Source organism: Hermetia illucens, chromosome 6 (genome assembly GCF_905115235.1).
Source record: "Hermetia illucens chromosome 6, iHerIll2.2.curated.20191125, whole genome shotgun sequence".
Lineage (NCBI taxonomy): Eukaryota > Metazoa > Arthropoda > Insecta > Diptera > Stratiomyidae > Hermetia > Hermetia illucens.
The window spans coordinates 44,821,512-44,832,706 of NC_051854.1; positions in this window are offsets into that span (position 1 = coordinate 44,821,512).

Sequence of the window (11,195 nt, forward strand, 5' to 3'; positions counted from 1 at the left end):
TGCTCTCCACGTTTGCCTATAGAAGGAGATGTGGTCCAATAGTTGCTCCAGTTCCATCAACCCATTTTCGACGCCTTTGCTGACGTTCCTCTGGAGGAACGTTGCCGACCGCATACGCTTCATCACTGCTGCGCATTTCCTGATGAGCCTTTCCTCTCCGGCGCTAACTAGAACAGCCGACTGCACTTGCACTCGGTTTGTGTCCGAATCCATTTGCTCAGGACTAGCGATTCTGACTGAGCTTTATTTCGAAACAGGGGCACTACATGTTATTGGAGTTGCTATCTCCGCACGGTGAGTCCCGCCACTTAATAAGGCTTCCTCTTTATTTGGGTAACTTTGTCCATATTAGTAGCATTTCAACCAAACTTTTCAATATGTCGCTTTACAACGCTTTTTTATGCTTTTTTGTCACTTTCCAAAAAACTATGAGTATACCATTGTTAACATTATTTGAGCTGATATCAGAACAGTATTTTGGGACATAGATGGTATTCCCTACTTTAATTGGAAGTAGAGTTCCCCCCTTCAAACAAAACTGCGCGTAAATCTATTAAGTTCAAGTTCCACAAAGCCAATTTTGACGGTCCCAACTCAGCCTCTTTCAAATGGGTACAAATATTAAGCAAGTCAACGTGCGATCAAGCTCTAAACACCTTTTACAATATCATGTCCGATCTCCTCTCATGTAATGTCCCTTCTTCCCCTGCTTGCCTAAATTCGTACCCAACTTGGTTCACAACGGAGATCCTTAATAACATTCGCCTGAAACATGCACTGCGGAAGAAGTTTCAGGCTCCTAAGAATCACGCCGACCTTGCTCACTTTAAGGCTATGCACTTCATTGTGAAATCGATGATTAAAGAAGGGCGTCAAAGTCGCCCTTGCCCGCGATCACTTGATACCCTTTTGGTGTCATACTCGCTATTCCCGTAATCCCATCCAATCTTTCTCTTCTTTTGTCAGTTTTGTTGACTCCACTATCAACACCCACAACAATCCTCCGATCTGCTCTGCACCTACTTCTCTTCCGTATCTCCCTCGACGACTCCACCTTCTACGCGTCTTCTAACTGCAGACTGCTCCAAATTTCTGTTCATTCCTCTCCTTACGGTAGTCTGATCTGATTATAATAATAATAATAATCGTTGGCGTGATCTTCATTCAAGACAGTAACGGTACACTGCAGGATTAGAATACTCTGTAAGCAGCAATGTGGTCAGCATTACACTCACCCGAGATTATTACCGTGATTTGATTCAGGTACTCATTGTCAGCTGAGTCGACTGGTATCCGACGTCAAATTACGATACAAATACCACTGTCACCAGTGCGATTTGAACCGCGACTTTCCGTACGATAGCCTTGTGCTCTAACCACTCAGCTATCTGGACACTGATCTGATTATTCTTCAAGTTAAAACTGCATAATTCGGCAAGAACTCACACGACTTCCTCGCGTTGGTCGCTGGAAACCTTCTTCGGACGAGCCGGGAGTATGTAGGGCCGGGCTGCGAGTAAGAGTAGGCTTGTCCGCTGGTTATGTGTTAGTGGCAAGTGGATCTGGCGGGAGGATCAAGCGAAGCAATAACCCGGGGATCGACCTCCCTGCACTGGAGAAGGTTCTAATAGGACCCCAAGCCAAGGTGGAACAACATACGCCAAGGCCTTCGAGGCAATTGGTGAGCTTAGTCTTTAGTATGCGAACTCTAAATCCCTTGAGCACCTTTAGTTTCAAATAAGACCTTTACCCTGGTGGCCGGACTACCAATGGTGCACATTTTTCCCAGACTACTCATGGGATATAGACTTCATTATAAAAAAACAAATAAACCCACGCTAGAAGAAGTGGCGATGCCAGACGCATCATCGCAGCACGAGCTGCTGGCATCCAGCCAGGAGGCAGTGTTCGTTAAGAGCAGCACACTCGGTGCAGCCGTATCACCACTATGCTGAAACCAACCGTAGTGACCTTCCGGAGCGAGGCGGCAGACGAACTAGTGGTCCAGCCTGAAATCCACTGCTGTCAAGCTAAATGTAGTGAGTACCAGACATAGTACTCCTAACCCGAAACCCTCGTTGTTGGGAGATCCCTCAAAAATGAAAACCAACAAGAACGTCATTCACCGGAAACTGACTAAGAAGCGAAGCTAATTGGTGTCCTGCTCAAGAGCCAGTTCCAAAAGGCAATGCATATTCTCAGCAAAATTCCTAAGAATAAGGTGACTAGGATTGTCGAAGAACGGGATGAAACGGACTTCACAAAATATCAGGCGATTGTTGAGGAATACAATAGGATACGCCTGGCAAACGAGCAGAAGGCGATGCCCACCGCTTTCAAGCGCGATCGATCTCAAGACGAGGTCGAACAAGATCACAAGCGGAGCAGAATGCGCAAGATCTCGGATACTAAGCAACATCTGGAGAAAAGAAACCCTTCAGCGACGTGACCAGGAGCCACTTACGTGTGGCCCTGGCAGATGGCAATTCTGCTAGCGGCAAACTAGCATCGGAGGTGTGGACCAGTGTTGAGGCCAAGCTATCGGAGATGGTCGTTGGCGTCACCTATACACCAAAGACAAATACACGGGATGCATCCCCTGTTTTGATTCCTCTCAGGTGATCCATGGAACCACGGTATAGCTTGCGAGGACCAATTCTCCAGGGACTTTCCCCGTTCGTGCTTTGCTAAGATCAGCGACGCCTGGGAGGGCATAAAGCTCAAAGTCATCCCAGGAGACCGGTAGCTCGCATCTGCCACCTCCACCAAGTACGCGCTATACTGCTCCAGGTCTTCTGTAGGTGGACAGTACATGCTCACTCAAAACTACCCTCCCTCTTGCCCCGTAATTGACTCTCAACAGAGACGGATTTTGAACGTGTACCATTTATGACAACCGTAGTAGTGAATACCCGCATGCCTGCAAGCACGTCCTATAACATAGTGGCGCTAACGCTTTGCTCACGTATGTGCTGACCAAATTGGTACATCACGGCTGTCACTCTGGCGCAATTCAACTGCAATAATATGAGCGGCATGTTGCTCAATGGCGGGCATTGACCCAAGCCACCTTTGCGGCGTAAATAAGGCACAACATCCACCGCAGTATATGCCTGGCCTGAAGTCCCCGAAACCCACTGTTCCTGCGAGCACACACTTGATATTTTGCCTTGCAGACTGCTTCAAGTGCCTGTGCAGCAATGGACAGTTACAGCAATGAACTCCTTGTAAAAGGACCCGCGGTTGAAGCTCCTGGGACACAGCCACCCCTAACCGGTGTTTGGAAAACTTAAACTTCTCCACCGTCTCCTTCCTCTCTTTTTCGGAATGGACCCATATTTCAACAGGTTCATAATGTGAACCCTAACTCCTAGCGCGGGAGTGATAGCGCGTATTACTACCTGCGCAACAGCCTTAGGTAGGCAAGTGGGCTAGTGACAATAGATACGACCTGTTTGCAACTAGACCACCTTTGGCCTTACACAAGAGCACTGATCGCTGTATTCCAAACTTACGTAATTAGTGATTTCACTGATGACCTCAGGGCGATACGCCACTTTCCAGCCGATAAGCCTACCGGCAACCTGCCTACTTGCACCCTTTTTTCGTTTCAACTTGTACTTTGGCACAGCTTTGCACCTTGCTGAACCCCTTCCTTGCCTTCAGCTGCCCGCAGCTTTCATGTCCCCATCAGACGAGCCCCCACTTTCTCCACCTTCTTTAGATAGTAAAAGTCGATGAATTCCACAATCTTTTTCTTCATCTCTGCGAGCAATATTTTAGCTCTTATCTTTACAACTGCTAAATGATCCAAATACCCTTTCAGGAAGTGCGTAATGCGTACAGATGATCGGATGAAAGCTTCTACTACTTCCACTATAGAACGAATCCGTGTAATATGAAAACGGAAGATTAAACGCAACTTCTGAACTGCGTTAACCATAAATGTAATGTATTGTATTTATACTTCCCATTTCCTAAGCTTATCTTTATTTATTTATTTATCTATTGTAGAAAGTATGTAGTTTATCAGGACAGTAAATATTACAAAATTCAACATTGCATAGTTCTCATATGTACTGCACTTCTAGTTTCTACAATACTAGGCTATCTCTTAATTACACATTTCTTATCATTTAATTGATAGAAATCACAGCACGGAGCAATGAATGATAGTGTCGATGACGGAATGTCGAACTTTAACTCTTACCACTCATGAATAGATTAGAGATAAAAAGATTCAATAATGAAAATTAAAATAAAGTGCAGCCTATCTCCTGGACCTTATTTGGGATTTCTCAATTGTATCTTAACTTGAAGTTAGTTCTGATATATAGTATGTATACATATATATAAATATATGGTTACCATTTACTCCTTAGTGGTCAACTAGTCGACTCTGCGCCACCATTCATAGCCCGGTGAAAAGCGCTTCAACTCCTTCCAGGACTCCCCAAGGCGCTTGTACTTCTGCTCCACTGCTGGGGAGGCCCACTCGTCGGTCATTTTTGGATAATGGATTCCACTGCAAGTCGTAGCAAGCAATGAAGCTGTCATCATCTTCAACTACACAACAACCGGTGTGCGGTCCAGACCTGTTTTAGTAAGAAGCTCCAAACATTCCGATTTTGCGCCAGAGGCTACCAATTCGAAAAAGTTTTCTAGCGTCCGAGTCTACACCATCGCTCCATCAAAGGCAAGGTCTGATACGTCTTCCTTTTCTACTATAGATATCGCGTTTCGATAGACAATACAGACTTTTCGAGCTGCATCATCCTCACCCGTATGGAATCAGTGACCCGCCCACAACATATGCCCGTCGTTTTCATTTGCCGGGACCCCCAACCTGCCGACATTCTGCAAAATACCCCACCCCTTCGGGTGGGGTAATGCACAGAAAACAACTTATCCTCCTTATTACAGATTGTCCTAAGAGGGAGGAGCAAGTAAATAGCTTACCTTACGCTTAAAACCAGAAAAGGAGACAGAGTCAAAGGATCCAAGCTGTAGACCGTTGTAGGACCGGCATAGCCTCGGGATCATGAAGTGGAAATAAAGCTCGAGCTCTGCGAACGGTACTTCAAAAATGTCCGCACTACGTGTGTTATGAAAGACGATGCGGAAAGTAATATCCGAGTTGGCAGAGAGGTACATATATCAAGGAAGGCACGATGTTCCTCTAGAGAGGGGAGATTTAGGGTGCGGAATCGTAACGTGGAAGGTTCTTTTTGTAAAAGAGGGTCCGGGTGAATTTGCGTTATACAACTTCAAGAGCGCAACAGTCACCGATGCGGAAAGGGGACCAGACTACATGGCAATATTCAAGGATGTTTCTAACAAGGGAATTGAAGAGGAGGATCGTAGGATAAAACAAAACATTTAGAAGCTCTATTGATGATATCAACGAAGTGCGAATTGAAATGAAGTTTATCATCAAATATTACACCCAGGTCTTGGAAGGAGGTCAGTAGTGGGAGCGGTTGTCCATTAAGAGAATACGGAAAGGATATTGGGGAGGATTTAAGCGAATAGCACATCCAGTAACATTTGCTGCCATTCAGTATAAACCTGTTGACCGAACACCAATGGACCAAATTATCAAGGTTGGACTGCGAGAGAGCACAATCCAGCGGAGACGAAACAGATACAAATAATTTAAGGTCATCAGCGTCAAGCAAACAAGGACAAGTGTGGATGAAGGCGAGGCCATTGATAAAAAACAAGAAGCGTAGGGTGCCAAGTATAGAGCCTTGGGGAAGGAGCAAAGAAACGAGATGAGTAACCATGAAAAAAGAAACTTTGCAGGAACGGCATGAGAGACAGTGAAGCCCATGGTGTTTTACGTAGGCACCTGTCGTGAGACTTAATCCTACGGTTCTCTTCAGACACGGATTGATTTTGTGACCACAATCAGAGCCCCGCTGAGACAAGCAACAACGGTACCAGTCTATACCAAGTGCATGGCTTAGCATTCATACTGGTGGATGCAAGAATTACCTAAATCTCTATCGAACTATGGAGTACGGCACCCGTGTTGATACGCAACACCACGTCGAGGCCCGAAGGTCTCTTCTCGCTTGAGCGTAACCACAACCACCATGAAACTCCCACTAGGAGTTCACCCGAAGTATGTGAGTCCAGGGGCTTTCCCGGTTCCCATGGTACCAGTATACCCCTGGTAAGGTTTCATGACCAATTTGCCACTTCAGATGAGTCCCCGTGCAGACTCGGGTCTGATCGCCCTGATTAGGCCTTTGAAGCATTCGCCTACTGAATCACGGCCGGCAAACCAAAGTGATTACAGCGTCTCCCGGTGCCACCACTATGGAGGTTCTTCTCGGCCACTTGGGTTTGGTTTGGCCGATAGGGTTGCCGCCCCATCTTCCTCGCCGCCACCTCTGAGCACCGGCATGAGAGACAGGAGGAAAGTCTGGAGATGACGGAGGGAGGGAGGTTGAGTAATGAGGGTATAGAGAGGAGAATATTATGGTCAATGGCATCAATGGCCTTGGAGAAATCAGTATAAATTGCATGTACCTCCTGTCGTGAATTAAAGCATTTAGCAGAAAGTTTGAAGCCATAGATCTATGTTTCTTGGACTATGAGATGACCGAAGTGCGCGGTCATCCAGTCGTTGACGTATGTTTCCAGAATTTTGGAACAAGAGGAGAGAAGAGAGATAGGGCGGTAGGTCACGACAAGAGAAGGGTCTCCGCTCTTGAGGATAGAGATTGGAAGGGCCCCTTTCCAGAGATGGGGAAAGTAGCATTCTTCTAGACTTTTGTTGTTGATTATACTCAGGGAAATATGTTTTCTACAGTTAAGAAGGAAGAGGATAGGAAGCCCATCGAGGCCAGTTCCCACATTGGTGTCAAGATGACCAATGAAGAACTCAACCAAGGAAGGCGTAAGGAGAGGAATGGGCAGAGATTCGAAGCAGTCTGCAGATAGAAGAGGTGTAGAGGGTGGAGGGGTTGAGGGAGAAAACACGGAAAAGAAGTAGGTGCAGAGAAGGTCGCAGGATTGTTGTGGCGAGTTGACAGTGGAGTCAGCAAAACTGATAGAAGAAGGGAGAAATTGAATGGGATTACGATAATTGCAAATGTGAAACCAAAAGGGTCTCAAGTTACCGCGGGCAAGGTCGACTTCGATGCTCAATAAGTTCCTTTTATGCGCTTTTTTAATCTTGAACTTCGCAGTAGATCGCATGAAGCCCGAAACTTCTTCCGCAATGCATTTTTCAGGCAAGCAGGGGAAGATGGGACATAACAGAAGAGGAGATCGGATAGGATATTGTAAAAGATGTTTAGAGCTTGATCACACGTTGATTTGCTTAATATATGTACCCAGTTAAAAGGCGTTAAAGCTGAGTTGGGATCGTCAAAGTTAGCTTTGTGGAAGTTGAACTTAATAGATTTACGCTCGGTTCTGAAGTTTGAACGAGGGAGCTCCGCTTCAGATTCGCGTCAGTTTTGACATGCGGGGATATGCAAGGAAATAAAAAGAGGTGGCGTTCGGGGAGGTTGGTAAAGAGGAGATAGTGAGTGCGGCTCAAGGAGTTTTTAGTGGTATTGAAATTCAGGGCAGAGCAAGTGTTCATAAAGGAAGAAAGTAGAAGGGGGAGAATGGGAGAGGTTGTTGGAAGGAATTGGAAGGCTAGAATGATTAGGCCAGTGCAGTATAGGGAGGTTAAAATCTCGGCACAGTAAGAAAGGGAGAGAAGGTGATCTGACAGAAAGGAGTTCAGACAAACAAAGGTGAGAAGGGCAAGTAAAAACATCATATACACATGATACAATGAACGAGAGGAAGTTGGGCGGGGAGACACGAAAAGCAAAACAGTCAAAAGGAAAACCAGAGACGGAGAACACGAGTTCGGCGGGGAGTGTATCTTTTATTACAATTAGGACCACACCGCCGGTGGACTTACTAGATCCATCCCGGTCCCAGTCAAGCGGAAAATGGGCTTCTCTTTAGTGTGCTCGGAGTTTAATATAGCATCGTCCAGCCAGGTTTCAGAGATACAGATACAGAGATTCAGATAAATTGAAGGCTTGGCTTGACTCTTAAACCCCTAACATTCTGATAAAACAGACGGACAGTAAACATGGATTCAGTTATATTGCTCGACGAGATAGGTAGGTTGTCCTGAAATTTACCCGCGAATTAGGCCACTTATATAGCTTGATGAATATACCTTCAGGCCAGAAAAAAGGGTTGTCGCGGACGTCAACTTCATGAGGATAAGTCACCTTGAAAGATTCAATCACCCGGTCGGTGTTGTTGTCTTTTGTCAGTTTGACGCAGGACAGAGGAGAAAGTAAACTAACTTTGCTCTTAATGTACTCCAGTACATCGTCCTTAGAAATTGCCAACACCAGCCTAGAGGTAAAGAGCCGTTTAGGCGGGAACGCAACCTTTAGCCCGATGCCGCTGATATGGATGGATGAAGTGCCACGATATATGGCAGCGGTGGAAAGTGGAGCTTCGTTGGCAACGAGAACGATGTTCAAAAGTGGAACGGCTGTGTTCCGATTCGTGACCTGTTGAGGAAGCTGCGACCATTGTCCCGTTCAAGGCGTGATGGAGCGAGACAGAATCAAAGGTTCGGTGGACCGTAACTCGTCGCATAAGGGCCGCTGAATCAGCGGTGTAGAGGCAGTTGAAGCAACCCTGATGTAGGAAGGCACTGCAGATGGAACCAACTCAGATTCAGCGGCCTGGTGCACAGGCTCCTGAAAAAATGTTGAGTCTACACTGTTGGCCGCAGTAGGAAGCGCCTTTTCAGAAATCAAAGTCTAGTCGAACGAATTTCGAAGCAGTCGGGAACACGTCGATAGCGACGACTTAGTAGATTGTTGCATTTTTGGCACTACACCAGTGTTACGATTCACGTTTTCGGCGGAATTTAGTGATTGTGCTGAATCGCTGTGTTTGGTTAAATCATTTTCGGCTGAAGAAGAAGTAGAAACAGGTGAAGATATAATTCAAACCGCCGGTAGAAGGGGAGTCAAATTGATATTTGACTGTGGTACCGAAGTAGGAGCCTCAACGGCGTGCTGAATGGCTTCCAAGGTCGTAGACTATTTATTAAGTAGTTGTATCGCATCCGGCAGCGTGGAGCCATGGCAGGTGTTGCAGCGAGAGGATATTTTGTTAACCAACTTTGTTTGAATCTCCAAAAATACTTCAGGAACACCTAGGCACATGATTTGGTGAGATATAAGGCTTCATCTTACTGGCTTGTTGGTAAAACTTCCGCGCCTGGTGCGGCTACTCCCTATGCTTTTCGAGTTCACAGACCTATTAACTCTTCCAAGCTTCCTTTTCCACCTATAAAATCTCTTTTCCGCTCGACAAGGTTCATGATAAATCTCCGCGCGTGCCCAGGTTCTTTGAGAGAACAATATTACTCAGTATGCAGCACTCCCCTGTTCCGTTGATAGCTTACATGGTATTGAGTGGGATAAAGAAAATTTCAGCCGCAAGGAGGAGAGACTATATGCTTGCCGGTCAGAATCTTCTTCTCCGATTCCACCAGGAAAATCGAAAGAAAGGAGTGAGGGACGCGACGATGTGGGCGCAACTGGTCTAATTCCGGTATGTTTTCCACATACCGGATCCATTCAGCCCGGACACTATGAACTTCGAAGGTCTCATAGCCGGCGACAACGGAAGGCACTGCGAAAGAAGGCGAAGTTTTTGAGGAATGAGGACATGGACGTTGCTACACTACCAAGTGTGGCGATATCCAAAGAACTTGGTCCTAAGAAAGCGGAACTTTCTGCAGAAGGTGAGGACAAGCTGGTAACTCCGGTAAGATCCACACTGAACGCAGCAGACTTTTCAGTTAGGGGCGGTTTTTATATTAGACTGCACTTATGTCTAGACAAATTAACCTACAGCATGCCAAAGCCTCTTCTTATCTACTGGCGGCAAGTCTGGCAAAATTGCAGGACTGTCCTTCTTTAATGCTGGTTCAAGTACCATGGGTCCGTTTTAACAAAATCTGTGGTATTGGATCGGTTAAGTGGACTAAGATCTCCTTCGATGAGAGATCCTCGAGACCGAAAGCCTGCGAACTGATATCAGAGGTAACCATGCTGAGACAATTCTGTTCCGAGGACCACCCCGGCGCTCTTTCTATGCATGAAACGTTGCGAAGGTGAACACCGGGAAGTTTGTCAAAACTCTTGGATCAAGCGGGGCCGCGCTGAAGGGTACTCCTTTGAGTAGTCGTGCTGCAGATGACACTGTTGTAAATTCAATTATAACCCTGATAACGACGGCCTGTAGAGCTTCCATGCCCAGGAGGGCATCGAAACGAGACAAACCTTCTATGTATTGGCGGACGGTAGAAATTGCAGAGCCCCGGAAGAATTGTTACAGACTCCTCCGCTTAACACAACGTCTAAACGGCCGGGAGGAGGCATGTACCATAATGACAGAGTACAGATCAGTCAAAAGGAGGGCAATAAAGAGGAGCAAAGCTCGCTGATGACAGGATCTGGCCGACGAGGTGAATGGGGACACGTGGGGACTCGTTTACAAACTGGTAACCATCGTGGGTCTGTGTAAACCCTGCTCTCTTAAGGCCAAGCACATGGGCCGCATTGTACGGGCACTATTCCCTGCGCACCCCGTACGGGATGATGATGTCGGCATGGAGAGCGCGGGCGACTGTCCACTTTTCTCTATAAAAGAATTGGAACACGCAGTCCTCTCTATGAAAAACAAGAAAGCGCCAGGACCTGATGGCATTCCAGCAGAGGTGTACAAACTGGTATTCCAACACCGGCTAGACCTAACAGCTCGCCTCATTCAACGCTTCCCTGAAAGGGGGCATTTTCCTTGTTCGTTGGAAGGTGACGAAGCTTGCGCTGATGATCAAAAGGAAGGGTGACCCTGAGTTGCCGTCTTCATACCGCCCATTAGTATGCTTGACACGGGTGGAAAAGTGTTCAGAAAGCTCATGAGAAGTAGACTCGCATAGTTGATATTGTTGTGAAGTCGTGAATGCCGTTCAACGAGCGGAGGCACATAGCCGCCGAACTCGATGAGCGCTGCTCCTCGTAACACTTGACGTCGGAAACGCCTTTAATTCACTAAGATAGAACAACATTCTAGGCACACTAGACAATACTTTCAAGTGCCCCCTGCTCTATGAAACACTAGAAGGTCAGAGGAGGATGGAG